This window comes from Piliocolobus tephrosceles, chromosome 13 (assembly GCF_002776525.5).
Source record: "Piliocolobus tephrosceles isolate RC106 chromosome 13, ASM277652v3, whole genome shotgun sequence".
In the NCBI taxonomy this organism is placed as follows: Eukaryota; Metazoa; Chordata; class Mammalia; order Primates; family Cercopithecidae; genus Piliocolobus; species Piliocolobus tephrosceles.
The window spans coordinates 103,206,323-103,223,899 of NC_045446.1; the positions used below are offsets into that span (position 1 = coordinate 103,206,323).

The 17,577-nt window shown below is 47.5% G+C and overlaps 1 protein-coding gene across 3 annotated transcripts in view; it reads right to left on the reverse strand.

Moving 5' to 3' along the window:
• Positions 1-17,577, reverse strand: part of DRD2 (dopamine receptor D2) — a 66,206-nt gene that overhangs the window by 27,722 nt on the left and 20,907 nt on the right. The window contains exon 1 of one of the 3 annotated variants that reach the window (XM_023208045.1): positions 10,488-10,577. The exons of the other annotated variants lie outside the window; for them this stretch is intronic. The gene's annotated coding sequence lies outside the window, so the exon portion shown is untranslated. Of the gene's footprint in view, positions 1-10,487; positions 10,578-17,577 lie in introns of those variants that run through there. 3 annotated transcript variants of the gene reach the window in all.

Sequence of the window (17,577 nt, forward strand, 5' to 3'; positions counted from 1 at the left end):
CCACTTTAATGACAAATAGAACAGCTACTGAGCGCCTATTGCAGGCCAGGAACTGCGTGAAGTGCTGGGCACCTACTATTTCATTTATTCCACATAGCAGCCCTGTGAGATTAGATATGATCCCCATGCTGCAGACGAAGAAACAAGCAGTGGGTTGTGAACACCAGTGGATCTGCCTGCAGAGCCCAGACTCTTCCTTACACCAGGAGTTGAGTATGGATCTAGGGTACAAGGAAGTAAGGTTTTCACAGTCCCGTGTCCGAGGTACATCTACACAGTTCGTTCATGGGAATGGCCAGGGTCTCACCCCTTCAGGCTGGTAGGTGTCAGGCTGGTGTCCACAGAGCCCCCAAAGGACCTTCTTACAGCCCTATAAAGAGGGAAGTTGAGGTCCAGGCCATTCCCAAGTTTCCTCAGAATTCTAAGTGCCTTAGGCGACCTCATGTTTTCCAGAAAATGACACTCTTAGCATCTCCAGGACATGGGGCTGCTCTGACAAGGGAGCTCCGAGGAGCACAGAGCACGCTGGAGTCTGGAGTCCGGATGGAGCCGAAGAGCACAGAGCACGCTGGAGTCCAGGTGGAGCCGAGGAGCACAGGGCACGCTGGAGTCTGGGTGGAGCCGAGGAGTGTGGGCAAGAGCTGGGGTCCCTCATCCTCTCTCAGCTCCCGGGGCTGCCTCTGGATCCATCTGGCAGGCCAGGCTCCTCCCTAATGCTCCCTTTCATTCTCTAGGGTATGCGTCCACCACCAAGGGTGACACTATAGGTCTGGGCATATTGCTTTGCGTGGGCTTCTGCTACCTCACTCGGAGGAGGGGCAACATAGGCGCAACGGGAGAGAGCAGAGAAGCAGTCTCTCCATCCTGACAACAGAGTGCAGAGTGCAGAAGAGCCCCCAGCTGCCTCTCCCAGTCGATGGAAGCAGGTTGGAAGAGCAGCCACAGTGCTGGGCACCATCCTGCAAACAGGCTGTGCACCCACTGCTGCGCATACCACTCCACATCCCAGGGCCCACATTGAGGCCTTCCTAAGCAGTGATGCCCAGGAGACAGAGGAGTCACTTCCTTCTGTCCCTGGAATTGAAGAAGGCATGTCAATGCGTCCTCTTTTTATTGTTGTTTTTTTCGTCAGGCAGACAACAGATAGACCTGCGTTCCAGCCCCGCTTGGTAGCGATGTGGTCTTGACAATGAAATTGTTCTGGGCCTCAGTCTTCTCATCTGTAACATGGGGGCAATAACCTCCACCTCATCGGAGTGGTTGCAAAATTGACTTAGAAAATGTGAATAAAGGGGCCAGTAAGTGGTAGGTGCCCAACAAGTGGCAGCTAATGTCATTACAAGGATGCAACAGCTGCCGGAAAGGAGCTGAACTGTGTGAGGGTCCCAGGCAAAAGACTCAAGCTGGAATGAGGGGCCCGAGGGAAGGAAACTCCCCAATTCTCTGTGGCCCCCAATTTTCTGCCTGCTTCAGAGAGATTCCAGCCATGTCTACCATGTTGTTCCCACTACTCACCCCTGAACTAAAAGCCCTAAAGTATCAGGGCACCTGGCAGGTGATCTTGGTTAAAGTCCTTTTGGGGTGTGTCATGCAGATTTGCAATAACCTTGAGCCTTCCCATTAAATCTTTGAGAAAAAAGAAGTGCTACCTGGCGTGTAACCTTCCTGGTAAATCTAAGGATGCAACGGCTATGAGACATCTCTGCTCCTCAGGACAGAAAGAAGTAGGACCAGCATGAGACGTGATAAGACTTGGCAGACTCTATCAGGCATCATGCAATCATCAGCACTGCATTATTATTGTCTCACTGTGTGGATGTCTGACATGCAGAAGGAAAATCCAGTTCCCTTGGATGAGCCACTTCTCTAATTCTCAACTTAATAGTTAATAATTTAATGATGAGAGCTGTCAGACCTAATTTCAGAGAGTGATAGATGAATCAAGTAAAATGATATATTCCAAAGTGTCTTGCAAACTCTAAAGTCCTATAAAAATGTGAATGTAGTGTATTATTATCATCTCACTCAAGAGCGTGTAGTTGGCGGTATTTCTTTGCCATGCACAGATTCTTTCCTACTTACTTTGCTCTGTGTCTATCCTTTCTCTCTGATGCAACTGTGCACCTTGATGGGCAGAGCTTGTCTTAAGCCTATGTGTATCCTTAGCACCTCCTAGGAAGGCTACCAGTTTTGTAAGTATTTACTGGATGTTTGTTGTGCTGGAGGAAGCTGACAGTGACGGTGCTCCTTCGAACAGCCTAAAACAGGGCGAGACTGCCTTCTTCGTGGGGTTTTTGGAAAAACTGAACAAGACACATCAAGCCACTAGCGCAGTCTCTGAGTGAGAGAAGGCACTCAATTGTTCCTATTTTATTGGTAACTAACCTGGAAAAATATAAAATACTGACTTTTACTGCTGGAAGAAGCCTTAGAGGATATCTAATCTAATCTCTTCATTTCATAGATTAAAAAACTAAGACCAGGGTTGGGCATGGTAGCTCACACCTGTAATCCCAGCACTTTGAGAGGCTGAGGCAGGTGGATCACTTGAGGTTAGCAGTTCAAGACCAGCCTAGCCAACATGGTGAAACCCCGTCTCTATTAAAAATACAAAAATTAGCCTGGAGGCTGGGTGTGGTGGCTCACACCTGTAATCCCAGTATTTTGGGAGGCTGAGGCGGGAGGATCACGAGGTCAGGAGCTCAAGACCATCCTGGCTAACACGGTGAAACCCCGTCTCCACTAAAAATACAAAAAAAAAAAAAATTAGCTGGGCGTGGTGGTGGGCACCTGTAGTCCCAGCTACTCAAGAGGCTGAGGCAGGAGATTGGTGTGAACCTGGGAGGCGGAGCTTGCAGTGAGCTGAGATCATGCCACTGCACTCCAACCTGGGCAACAGAGTGAGACTCCATCTCAAAAATAAATAAATAAATAAATAAAAATTAAAAATTAGCCAGGGCGGTTGTGGGCACCTGCAATCCCAGCTACTCAGGAGGCTGAGGCAGGAGAATCACTTGAACCCAGAAGGCAGAGGTTGCAGTGAGCCGAGACCATGCCACTGAACTCCAGCCTGGGTGACAGAGGGAGATTCTGTCTCAAAAAACAAAACAAAACAAAACAAAACAAAAAAACTAAGATTAAGACTAGAAAAGTGAAATGACTCACCCAAGTTCATAGAGCCCATTGCTTTCAGCACCAGGATTGCAATTAAGGTCTCCAGACAGGTCCCCTGCTTTATCCTACTATGGCTCTCTGTCTGACTCCTGGAAAGGGCTCATCCTGGTCACTACCATCCTGGTCACTGTATGATCATCATCATCTGCATCTTCAAATAAATGAACTTAACTAAAGGAGACCAATTCTGGAGCCTCCATGAGTGCCTCTCCTGAGTCTAACTTAACTTTATGCAACGTCTATGTATGCTCGCCTCGCCCAGATACCGATCCTCAGCAGAGACAGGCTCAAGTGGCACTCAGGAACAGTGCATATATAGAAAGCCCCACCCTAACCAGTTCTTTTCCAGGCCATAACCTTTTCTTTTAACCTTTCTTTGCAAGGGCTGTTTTCCAAGCACTCCCTCTCTTTCCATCCTCTGGATGTTGGTAAAGGCATGCACTCGCAGGAATGCGCTCAGAGATGATTCCCCACAGACTTTCAGAGAGAAGCTCAGGGCCATGGGGCCTGTTAGGTTTCTCTGCAAAATGCTACTTCTTGAAACTATTTCTTTGGGAGGTTTTCTGTCCCATTCTGTCCCAGGAGCCTGGGGAAAGCCTGTGCCTTTGGATGTTTTGCTCAGCAGCTTGACATGGGCCATGATGGGGATAATGGCAGAGGCAAATAATGCAAATCCCAAGTGCTTCATTAGATATGAAGACGGAAGGGCATTCCCAGGCATGAGAGCCACTCTGTCACAGAGGATGATGGGATGCAACCAGGGACCCTGCTCACGCCGGTACCTCTTTGGATAAGAAATCGAGACATTTTACTCCAGAGACCCACTTGTGAGGAGGCAGAGGGAGAGAAATGGAGAGGGCGCCCCACTGGGAACACCCCAGACTGGAGCCACCGCGCTGGTTTCTGATCCTGCGAATTTCAGAGGTAGAAGATAAACACTTCGGTCTTCTCTTGAGGCTCCTGGGACACAGATGAGCTAAGTTTTCTGAGCCTGTCATGGCAAACAACATAATGTTGCTAATCAAACTTCCTGTGCGCCCACCCAATTTGATAGATCAGCCTTTTGATGCACTAAGTGAAGATGAATGAGCAGTAATGAGGCTGTGACAGCTCCCTGAGGCACAGGCTGACAGAGACAGCTTTGATGACTGTGGCAAGAAGGAGGAGAAGCTCTTCTCAGGGATCAGTTCAAGCTGCCACGTTTGTGCAAATAACCCTCTGATGGATGCTGAGGTCATCTGAAAACCAGATGTTTGCTGTCTTCCTATGGTGAGCCACAGGCCATAAGCCCCAACTTATAGGCAGACCATACCATGGAATCAACCCATTCTGTTAGGTGGGAAATGGAGGCTGGCAATGGCAGCCTGCTAAAACCTTTTTCCTTTGCAAGGCTGCCTGCTACACAGCTAGTCTCCAACAGCCCAGCAATGGAGACTTGGTACTGACTAGCTAATCTCCTTCGTGCCCAGAGACTGCAAACTGGCAGCCTAGGGACTACATTTAGCCTGCATATAGGATTTGTTGGGCTCACATAGCATTGTTGAAAAATTGGCATTTATTGCCAATATTTACAACTGGACATTTCACGTTAAAATACAGATCTCTAGCTTCTTTTACAAGAAGAATCATAAAATCTTGGAAACACTGGGTCAGCATTCTTGCATGGCAACAACAAGCTGAGGTCAAGTCCAGATAGTCCCCTTTACACAAGGCACACCCTGATTGAAGAAAGCAGAGGACAGCCCGGCTCCTGAGGAATGGACTGTCTCCACACTCCAAGGATGGAAAAAGAAGCTATACCTTGGTTGCTCACACCCAGTATTTTGGGAGACCGAGGTGGAAGTACCATGAGGTCAGGAGATCAAGACTATACTGGGCAACACGGCGAAACCCCATCTCTACTAAAAATACAAAAACAATTACCCTGGAGGCTGAGGCAAGATATTCACTTGAACCCGGGAGGTGGAGGTTGCATGAGCTGAGATCGCACCACTGCACTCCAGCCTGGGCGACAGAGCAAGACTCTGTCTCCAAAAAAAAAAAAAAGAAAAGAAAAGAAGCTACACCTCTACCCATGTTCCCCACATTCCCTGCATATGGTGAATTTTTTCAGAGTCCTTATCCTTTAGAGATAACACACTGAAATACTTACAGATGAAATTATATGCTATCTGGGGATTATATGAAAACAGCGTGGGCGTAGGGGCATAGATGAAAGAAAATTGGCCATAATTGCCCTAGCTTGGAAGTGGCCATACCCCAAGACTTTGGCAGAAGCCAAGGCAGAGATCCCTCCCTCCAGTCGTTATGTCCAGCTCCACACATGCTCTCAAGTTTACCACAATCCCCAGCCATCCTTACAGCCCTGCACCCAGCTGGTTTCACTCAGTTTACATTAACCACCAGGTTCCAGAATGTATCTAAGTTTGTGTCCCGTGTTTTATAATAGTTAGCAGGGGTAACTGAGTTGCTATTATGTTGCTGGGCTACAAAGGCTGTGTCTGAATGATGCTCTCAGATCCTCTCACCTAATCCTCCCCATCAAGGGGTAGCGGCAGGAGGAGAAGCCCTCTTGAGGCTGAGGAGGCTTGAGGCAACACTGGTGGCTTTTGAGCAAAGTGTTGATTTTCTACACCTCCCCAGCCCTGCCTGGAGACTTCAGCCCTGTCTCTGGAGCCTGTTTCTGAAGCACAGGCTCCTTTAGGTTCCTTTTCTTCCCTGCTGATATTCCATGGGGCACAGTAAATACAAATCTCTCTCCCTAAAGGTTCCATTTGCTTTAGACTTTCTACGATTGATCATCTAATTACCTTTGCAGCCCAGGAAGTGCTAATCTCTTCAGCAACTGAGGTGCATGCCACAGATTGAAACAAAACATTCCATCTTCCTGGCATGAGGCAAATTGAGGTCTGGAGTCTACCGCATGCATCAGCTTGATAGGCAGGGCTGCTGGTGACCTGGGAGAGGGGCCTGCCCATTACCTTTGTCCCATTTTCCCTCCATGCAGTGCTGGGCTCCCTGAGGGAAGGCTGGTTCTGTCCCCGTCTTTGTCTTTTCTTATCTGTAAGTTTAACAAATATGCTGGGGTTTGCATGACGGGGGAGGGGAGGATTCTGGTCCCCTTCACCACCAATGTTGATGACGGTGAACAAGTGGACCCAGCTGCTGCTGGTCCTTTCAACTTCTATTTCAGAAAACACCCGCATCTCTGTTAACAGGCTTATTTGTATGCTTGGGTTGTTTGAGAAGATGAGGCTCAGTGGTCTCAGCCTCTTGCAAATTCCTTTCTCACCACGGCCTCTATTGCTCATCTGAGGCCACCTCCTCCGAGAAGCCTTCTATGATCCATTTTTGGGCAAATTATTTATTCCTCTTCAATTTCATAGTACACTATTGGCTCTTCTTGGCACTTGTGGTACCACTCCTCTCCCAAACCTGTGTACACCAGTTGTTCTTGTCATCGTCATTAGCTCACTATTTCATAAACAAGGAAATATGGATACCAAGTCAAAATATTGCTCCGTGAAAACTAAGTGGAATGCATTGGGAAAAATTTTGATAAAGAAAAATTGCTAAAAACAGAAAAAAAAAACCTAACTAGTTATCTAATATGCAAATGAGATAACTGAAAATTCTGAAAATCTAAAAGTCTACACTATATCATTTTGTAAGTTCAAGTCTTTGCTTTAAAAAATGAAACTAAAACCCACTGGAAGCTGTAAGTAAAGAACTATGGGTACACATAAGCAGACAGGGTGAGGCGAGACTCCGGTCGATGAATTTCTTTTTGTTGTTGTCGTTGTTTGTGTTTTTATTCTTCCGTCTCGCTCTGTGGCCCAGGCTGGAGTGCAGTGGCACAATTTTGGCTCACTGCAACTTCTACCTCCCGGGTTCAAGCGATTCTACTGCCTCAGCCTCCGGAATAGCTGAGATTACAGGCATGCACCACCACGCCCAACTAATTTTTATGTTTTTTAGTAGAGATGGGGTTTCACCTTGTTGGCCAGGCTGGTCTCAAACTCTTGACCTCCAGTGATCTGCGCGCCTCAGCCTCCCAGAGTGCTGGGAGTATAGGAGTGAGCCACTGCGCCCAGTTGGTGAATTTGTACTCAAAGAAATGACCCAAGATATGAACAGAACGTTTGGTAAATGAACATACATGAATGTCCTAAGGTAAAATGAAATGATTGGAGTATCATTTTTTAAATGAATTCCCTGTTTAAAGAACTTTTGAAATTAGTCAATCCACCGTCCTGAATATGAGGGCTCCTGCTGTACTGACTGGCCGGCATATTAGCTTTTTCTATCTATGTTCAGTCTCTAACAGGGCTGTATGTTCCTTGAGGAAATTACATGCCTTACACCTCCATAGCCTGAATGACTGTCCTTTATACTCCATGGGCCATCTATAAATGGTGGCTGATGATGACGGTGATTGCTCCTTTATTCACCACACATTTGCTGAGCCCCTATTTATGCAGCGCTGATTAGGGACTAGGGGTACAATGTTGAACAAGAGAGGCAAGCTCTGTTGTCCTCATGGAGGCCACCATCTGGATAGAGGTACCAGCTTGACAGCTGGGGCTCTGATGTGAGCACAAGTCGGACAGGGTGAGTAGGAAAGAGGATGCACATTTTGCAGAGGGGGTAATGTGGCTAATGTCACACACTAAACATATGAACTTCTTGCCACTTTTGTAGCAACAGGGGATCTTTCACTGCAAGGGGCAGACCTTTGGCAGAAGCAACGGCTCTGGGGGTCTAGCAAAAATAAGAAAGCAGAAAAATATGAAAGCAAGACCACAAAACTCAGTGCTGCACACTCCATCACAAGTGTGGAAACAGCTCCACATTCTGAAAACACCTGACCAGCACTCTTCAAAAATCTCAAGGTCCTGGTAGACAAGAAAAGACTGAGGAGCTGTCACAGATTGCAGGAGACTCAGATGTGACAACCAAACCATGTGGGATCCTGGATTTGATCCTGGGCCAGGAAAAGGACATTAGTTGAAAAACTGGCAAAATGCAAATAAAATCTGTCATGTAGTTAATAGTATTGAGCCAACGTTATTTTCTTAGTTTTGATCATCACACTGTGGTTATATAAAACGTTCACATTAGGGGAAGCTGAGTGAAATGGGAACTCTCTGCACTACTTTTCTACTCTTCCGTACGTCTAAAATTGTCTGGAATGGAAAACAGACATTCACGCAGGCACCTCCGATACCCAGGTATGTGTGTGAAGGGACTGTCCAGGCCTTCCGGAGGCATCTTATCCTCCTCCCATGTGCAGACAAGGATGCAGAAACTTTTTCCAGGCAAAGGAGAGGGTCCCCTTCTCCTTTATCCTTGGATGGAGCAAATGTCAAGAATCTGTCCCACATGGTGCTGACTGCGCATGCAAGGGGCAGGAGTCAGAGAAGCAGAAAAGGAGGAGAGGGGAATTCATATCTGTCAATTGATCCATTTTTCGTAGCCATAATTTTAAGCACCTACTGTGTCCCAGGCACAGCAACCCTCCTTATACACGTGCTCTCCGTGAATCCTCATCATGTCTCCATTTTTCAGGAGACTGAGGCCCAGAGAACTTCAAAAATTTATCCACAGTTCTAGCTGCTAGGTGATAGAGGGAGGACTCTAACAAGCTCAGCCTGTCTCCAGAGCGGTGCTGGCTACAGAGATGCTGGGGATGGCCTGGCCTTGGAGGCATTTTCCAGCCACTGTTCTGGAGTATTTCCAGGGCCCTGGGTCTGTGAGTTCCAGTGAGTTGCCTGCTGTCCTGGTCCAGGAAGCTTTTCCCCTGTGTCTGACCTGCAATTGTCCCCTTGCTTCCTGCCAGAACTCAGTGGCACATTTCACTCCTCCTGGGACACATGGACCCCACTTCATGCATGGGAAGTACATGGAGGGCCTTCAGCTTCCCCTTCCCACTTGCCCCTTTCCAGAAGCCCTGATGACAGATCTGATGCAGTCACCCCACCTCCATGGATCCCAGCCTGGTTCCCCAGGCATCCTCTTCATCCAAACTCCTTAGAGTCACATCTGCTGAAAAGACCAGTTTCTACCCCCGGGCACTGAGTCAGATACAGAGTTACTGTCAGAACGGGAGAAAACACAGCAGTCATAGTAACGGTAGCTCCTGTTTATTGATTGTTTACAGTATACTGGACACTGTCTTGCACACTGCACACACCTTTGTCCTAATTCTGAAAGTAACCTTAAAAGGTAAACATTGCTAACCCTTTTCCACAGATAATGCCAGCGAGGCCAAGGGAGTTTCTTTAATAACCTGTGTCAACTAGGAAGTGGCAGTGGAGGATGGAAGACTGGGTTTGTCTAGTTGCTAAACCCCTATTTCCACTGTGGCAATGAGGCCCCCCACTAGTGCTAACATACTGCAAATGCAAGATGGGATATTTGGAAATAGTTTACCCATATGGCTGCTAAGCCTCAGAATACTCCTGTAAAGTCGATCCCCTGTCCCCATTTTACAGTACACATTGATGCAAGTCGTTGTGAAAATGAGAAACAGAGAGAAGCCCTATGGAGGCATGTGGTTGTAAGAGCACCATTTAGGAACTCGGTGGCCAGTGAGGATAAGGCCAACACTGACGGTAACGCATATTCCCTGTGTTTCCAAAGTGGGAGGGGTCTTCAAGGAACCATCGCACCATTGCACAGGAACTGATGGCTGATAGGATAGAATTCTTAACTGGCTGCTGCGGGCTTCATCTGCAGTCTTGACTCCTAAGCAGCACTCACACCGGACAAGAAGAGGGCTGCACAAATGCTGAGCAGACTCAGATCTGTGTAGATGCCCTCAGGGAACTTGGGATCATCTAGCATATCATAGCCCTTGCAAGTCCAAATCTGCCCACTTCTGCTCCAGCCTCCAAAGATAGCAGTCCCACCTTCCCCGGGCCTGGGGTGAAGTCGGGAGGCCCACTGGGTTGCACAGCCACACTCTGTTCCATTGTGCCCATGTCTGTCCCTGCTGCTGCTGCCCTGGAATTGCTCAGGCTCCATGATGTTTCTTAAATCATAAAATCCTCTCCCCACTCTTGCACATTTCCTGGGCGAGCTCTCTCGGGCTTTCAATTGAATTTGCAGTTTCTGGCACCTCCCTCTTGCACAGAATGCTTGGTATGGGTGGATGAAAGTGCCCATGAGAACCCAAACAAGGAAATTTTGACATGATTCAAGGCTTCCATACCACCCTCTGAAAAAAAAAAGGAGAGAAAGAAAGAAAAGACGGTGCTGCTTGTTCCAGCACCTACATAGGATGCGAGCCAGCCAGCAAATGCACTACTCACCTTGCATAGGAACGAACAAACACACACGGGTTTGGTGGGCAACAGAGAAGGCAGGCGGAGCTCTGGGGTGTGAGTGGTCCGTGAAGCAAGATAGACAGACACAGGGCGGGGTGTGCAGGGACAGAATTCTGACAGGCAGTCAGGCCCCGGCTTCGGGCCCCTGCTCTGCCCACATTTTCAACCATGTGACCTTAAGCAAGTGGCTTCCCTCTTCTGGCCCTGGAGGTCCTTTTGTAACAAACACATGTGGCCACATCAGAGGACACACAAGGCTTCCTCCCACCAGTCCTGAGATTCTAATCTGCCATGATTCGATCTCCAGCCCTGTCTGTGTTGAGGGGCCAGTAGCCGAAGGAGGGAGCTCAGGGTACCCAGGCCCTCCCTGCTTGTCAGTCTGCAGACAACTGTCTACTGTAGTTAAAGCAGGTGTCTGCGGCCATGATGAAGGCAAGACCCCACAAAGGGATCCTGAGGGGGTTCTAGAGATGGGGTCTGGCAGCAGAGAATGTAATCAGAGGATCTTCAGGCTAGGAAGTCATCATCACTCTGCGAGATGAAACCACGAAACAGGCAGTGAGTGAGTCACCAGAGATAATGAGCTCCTAGGCAGGAAGATGCAGGAGTTTAATGACGTTCTTTTCCTGTCCTGATGAGATCTCTGGTCCGTAGGCCAGTAGAGCACCCAAGCCCAGAGGATAGCCCAGAGCAATGGGTAAGGGGGTCTGGCTTCAACCTGGGGCAGCTGCTCCTTGGAAGGAACCAGGCAGCAACTGTGATTCCAGCACCCCAGCCCAGCCCAGATGCACAGTGGCTGAAAACCACGCCCCAAGCTCCGGGGGAACTCCCTGGCTATTCTTGGAAACGCAGCGACTCCTGGCTCCCTGTCAGAACTGCTCCCCACTCTAAAAAGCCCAGGAGTCACTGCCACAATATTTTTCCTTCTGAAGGAGGTGGCATCTCAGTAATTGCAACGTGGTGCTCCCTTGACAGCAGCATTAATCACCTGTCTCCATCTCAGCCCCAGCCATGAGAGAGGAACAGGAGGAAGACAGAGCCAGAGAGCCTGGTGTTGTTCACTGTCCTCATCCACGGGCATGGGGACAGCAGTCTGTTCTGTCCCTTCCTCAAGCTCGCTGTCACTTCCCAGAGGGGCCTGGGGTCAGGCCTCATTCGGGTTCCCTAGAGTGGGAAGTATTGATAAGGAGCCAGGTAGCTCTCCCTGGCCCCCTCTAAAGGAGGTGCACCACACTGGGCCTGCGAAGAGGAGACCAGGCCCACAGACCCAGGCAGGATGGGGGAGATGGGAGGGTTCAGCAGGGGGCCAAATTCCAGAGCCTCTACCCATCCCTACCTTTAGCCTCCCTTCCTGACCATCCTGCACATGCCCACCAAGTCCACCTCCCAAAGCCATGGCTTCAGGCTCATGTCATTGCCTTGCTCAAAATATCTTATATGACTCCCTTGAAGGGAAAAGTCCAGATGCTTTAGCTCTCTGCCTTTGATCTTCCCACATTACCTGCTGGCCCCTAATGTGGACAGGCTAGACTGCAGCTGGCGTCGATCTAGTCTGTGACTTTCGTACCCCTCCCTTCGCCTCATCCTCCTTTGAATGCTGCCATTTCTCCACCTGCCTCCCCATTCCCAACTGTCCAAATCCTGCCAACTCTTCAAAAGGGTAAAGCCCACCTCCTAGAAGAGCCTTCCCTGAACCCTCTGAGCTCATCAAGTCTTCTTCCCGCTGTGCTCCCATAGAGTCTGATATGTGAGGCTCTGCCAAGGTGATATTGTAAAGCTGAGGCATGTCCCAGACCCCTGGGGGAGGAGGGAACCTGAAATGCCCTGGGAAATTGGGCGGGTGAGACAGGAAGGCCTTGGCATTCACGACTTTTGGACATGTCAAGCACCTGTGCTCCACAAATGAACTGGGAACTTCAGGTGTCCTTCCAACAGGAGCAGACCCTGTGAGCCAAGGGCAGTCTTGGAAAAGCATGATGCTGCTTCCCCCTGAGCACATGCCATCATAGGTGCACAGTAAAACTTCCGATGAATAAATGCTGGGCTAGCAGAGTGACGGCCGTAACACGGAGCTGCTCCCACCAAGATGGTGTCAACCGTGGGAGGACTGTTGGGCAGGTAAGCCATGATTTTAAGCTGGAGTAATAGTTGAAGAGAGTGCAGAAATGGCCTGAATACCTAGCAAGTGGATATACTCAGACAAGCCGGATGGGTCTTCCAAGAACTGGAGCCAGAGAGAGACTACCAGAGAAGCAAAAATTCACCCCAAAGTCAGAGCAAAATGGCTGGAAGCCAAGAAAGAAATCTGGGGGTGGTGTTTAGTGAGCAGTTGGGGGTAGAACTGATTATTCTGGGAGCTATCGTTCAGACTAGCACCAGCCCTGCTGTTCCACTTGTCTCGCTCTGCAGTTCATATCTCTTCCATTTTGTATGCACTTATTCCCAGCATCCAGAGCTGCACCTGCCACCCTCCATGAATGCAATGTTCACAAGTGAAGTAGTGGGAGGTGGCTCATAAACTGGAGAGAATGGGACCCTTAGGCTTTTGAAAATGGCATTTGAGAATGGCAACAATATTCAAAAGAAGACAGAAATTGGAACTTTTATTTGAATTTTCCCTATCATGAAATCCCCGCAACTAACTCATCACACTAGTTGAGCCAAAGCACTTCCAGCTTGCGTCCTCTACTCACACCATCTAAAACACCAATGCCAAACAAGCAGCCAGAGTCAACAACATTGTTGTGCTTTCTGAAGGCCTCAAAACAGTCCTGTGACCAAGCAGGGCAGGGTTATTACTCCCTCTCTAAGAGCTGAAGAAGCTGGCCCAGAGAGGCTTCTCTATTTGCACAAGATTACTCAGCTAGTTAGTAGCAAAGGCAGGATCAGAACTCGCATCTCAACATTCTGCCTCACAGGCTCCTCCCCCAACCACCACATTGTCTCCACAGCCTAATGGACAGCACAGCCAAAGCAGTTAATAAAATAGTCTGAGACCAATGGTGTTGGCTAGGTGATCATGGTATCCTTAGCAGAGAAATAGATAGGCAGTCTACTGTATTCTCACTTAATCTCTTTAAGTAGAAGAGTTCTACAACAAGTGATCAGAAGTCTAACTTTAATTACCAAAACAGAGAGTTACGGCCCCTGATTAATTCCCAGATTTGAGCCAATTGACAGATGCAGAACCCCTGAATGAAGGAGAGACTTGGTCCTCTTGAGGAAGACCCCTGCCAAAAATTTACATTGTTATTATTTCTCCCAGCTTTCTCCAAAGGGACCTCTGGCCTTACCAAGGTAACTATGCGTTGGGAAAATAAAATAGTCAGACTTTTGGAGGATTGCTAGATTAGGTTAGGGCTCTGACTAGGCTCTAATGACACTAATTCCAAGTGACCCAAAACATCGCTGTAGCCCCCAGTCAAAGGGGGACTTTTGGAGGTCAGGAAATCAATGGAGATTTAGCTCAGCTCCTTCTCACAGTGGGTCCAGCGGGTCTCCGAACCCGTCCTGTAGTTACCTCCCTGGTTCCAGAACACATAATTGGATAGGCATATTCAGCAACTAGCAGAATGGCAACCACTGCACAGGACTGGCTAGATTCTTTTAGGCTGTTAAGAATATGTATCCAAAACTTGTTAATAAGACAACAAGCTCACCTCAGGCTTTGATTCTCCAGAAGAATCTATTTTGTTTGTTTACTATTTACTATCCACAAGAGGCCTACAGGTAGAAAAGATGGTAACATGTGAGTGATTTCCATCCAGTAGAGAAGATAGTCCAAAGCCTTATGATTTTATTGCCCTGTGAGACATTAAGTTTTGTATCTAATTTAGCAATATTATTCCAAATTTCTTCCACATGTATATGTATATATAATGTATATAAATATAATTTTTCCTGTATCCTCTTTTATTTATTTATTATTTATTTATTTATTTTGAGATGGAGTCTTGCTCCGTCACTCAGGCTGCAGTGCAGTGGCACAATCTTGGCTCACTGCAACCTCCACTTCCAGGTTCAAGTGATCCTCCTGCCTCTGCCTCCCAAGTAACTGGCATTACAGGCACCTGCCACCACACCCGGCTAATTTTGTATTTTTAGTAGAGACTGGGTTTTACCATTTGGTCAGGCTGGCCTCAAACTCCTGACCTTAAGTGATCCACTGGCCTGAGCCTCCCAAAGTGCTGGGATTATAGGCCTATATCCTCTCTTAAACCCAGCTTTGTCATTCTGCTAGTTGTCTCATTCATGAGTTAAATAAATCTTTGATATATAATTGTTTGAGAAACAGATTTTTTAATCTTTTGAAGAATATTACTTTAACAGTGTACATGACTCAAAAAATAAGCATTCGCAGGAAATTCCGTAGCTGGGATGGATTAGGAGGCTGAGTGAGCTCCACTGTCCCATTTCTTCTCCCCTCCTCTGGCCCCCTCCAGGCTAACACATTCAACTCACACCCCAGCACACCCACCAGCACCCCAAAAGGCCTGCAGGAAAACCTGCGCACTTCTTCTTTATGGAGATCTGTGGCTTCAAGTTTGGCCGTTGTGGTTGTAGTACTTACTACAACTAAGTAAGAAGTGGTTGACCCCAAATCTTACTGGGACACAGGCATGTTTCAGGTAATTGAGAGCATGACAACTTCTGCAGGAGTCAGAGATAAAAGCCAGGAGAAAGGGCAATGTTGTCTGACAGTGGATCCTTTATGTAAATGACTTGAAAAATAAATACACAAGAAAAGCAGCAACCGTGAAGCTGTGGTTTCCAGAAGATGGGGAAAGCTTGTCTGAAGTTTAGCCCTTGCTTTCCATGTTGAGGAGCAAGGGCTAGGGCTACTGGTGTGCATGCATGTGTGTGTGTGTGTGTGTGTGTGTGTGTGTGGTGTGCACACATTGGGGAACAGGAAATGAGACACTGCTGATTCAGGTTCACCCTCAGTAGGGTCCTACTCAAACCACACATCTCCTGGAAATCTTCCCTGACCACTGACCATTGGATATCCCAGTAGTATGGCCCTTCTCTGGACCAGCCCCCATTTTTTTTTTTTCTGAGACAAGGTCTTGTTTTGTTATCCAGGCTGGAGTGCAGTGGTGCAATCTCAGCTCACTGCAATCTCCACCTCCTGGGTTCAAGCAATTCTCCTGCCTCAGCCTCTTCAGTAGCTGGGATCTCAGGTGCCTGCCACCAGGTCCAGCTAATTTTTCTATTTTTTTTTTAGTGCAGACGGGGTTTCACCATGTTGGTCAGGCTGGTCTTGAACTCCTGACCTCCAGTGATTCACCCACCTCTGCCTCCCAAAGCGCAAAGCGCTGGGATTACAGGTGTGAGCCACCCTGCCTGGCCACTAGCCCTTTTTGTCTATAGTACTTCACACCATAATTTATATTATGCTCTTTATTTTATGGAGTTAGCAGGCCTACGTTTTAGTCCTGGGGTTCTGCTTCTTGTTAGCTGAGTGACTTTAGGCAAGTTACTTAATCTCCGTCTCCCTCTCTAAGCCACAGTTTTATCACCTATCAAATGAGTAGATGAGAGAAAGCTTCCTGCTTTCTCTACTCCGTGGGGCAGTAAACATCAAGTCCTAGGTTCCCATCCTGGCTCCACACATACAATATCAACAACAAAAAGTACTGAGGAATGCACTTAACTGCTGCTCATTTTATTCATCTAGGAAGTGGGGGTGATGATAACAGTACCTATTCCATTGGGGTAGTTGTACAGATTGGGTTGTCGTAAAGATTCAATGAGATAATGTATGTTGAGCGAGGATATTGATGCCTGGCATACCATAAGCACTCAGTACGTGTTAACTCTTTTAACTGAAAATGCTTTGAAGTAGTAAGATGCCTATCAAATGAGAAGTTTTATAATTATGATTGCCTGTTTTCTTGTATTCTTCTGTGACCGTCTCGGATTTGTTAGTTATGCCTTCTTAGGTAGATTTCAAGTTCATAAAATAATTTGACAACTATTTATTGAATACTTTCAAAATGCTAGGCAATGTAGATACCAAAACAAATAAGACAGAGTCATTATCTTCCAGGAGACCACAGTGCAGGGAGAGAAACAAGTCCACAGGTGATTAACATGGCCCATGACGGAGATGCCAGCACACGGAAGGGGTCATCCCCTCAAGCTGGACTCTCCAAAGGCAGGGCTGGATCACATGATTTTTAGAAGTCCCTTCCTCATTCCTCCACACCTTTTACTGTACTCCTAGGACAGGGTTTTGTATGTAATAGAAGGTCAATGCATATTTGTCAAACAAACGTGTAGAATTGAGCAATCATTCTTATTATCTAGGTTACCCAGAGTCCTTTCGATGTGGGGTGGGGAATGGAACTAACATTAGGAAGGAAACTAGTATTAATAGAGAACCTGGCACATCCCAAATACTGGGAAAGACATTTTATATATGGACCAGTGGTGTGCTGGAGATGGTGTGTGAATCACTCTTCCTCACTCTACATTTAACGAAGGCAGGTTGGTGGCTTCAAATCAGCTACAGTTTGAGTCTTTACACAATAAATTCATTGAATGCTTCAAATTAGAGCACTATTATTTTTGGAGAGCTGGTTGTTAAAAAATTTACCAGCACACACTACAGGGTCCTTTTGCAATAATCTAGTTACAGGTGAAGGAATTAGGATTCACGCTTGAACCCGGGAGGCGGAGGTTACAGTGAGCTGAGATCACCCCACTGCACTCCAGCCTGGATAACAGAGCGAGACTCCATCTTGGACAAAAAAAGAATTATATATATGAATTAGGATTCAGAGAGGTTGAGTGATTTGCTCCAGGTCACACAGACCATAGAAGGTGGACTTGGGACTTAAACTTACCTAACTCCAAAGCCCTGGCTTTTCCCTCTGTAACTTGTGACCCACCCATCCCCCTTGCGTCCCAGTGGGCTTGATCAGGCACAGATTGGTGCATGGTCTGTACTTTGTCCTGGCTGAAGGGGAGAGCAGAAAAGCTTCACTCTCTACTCAGTCTCCTTGTAAAAGTCAGAGGTCCCTGGACCAGGCACACCCATGTTCGCTGCAGCATTATTCATAATAGCAGAAGT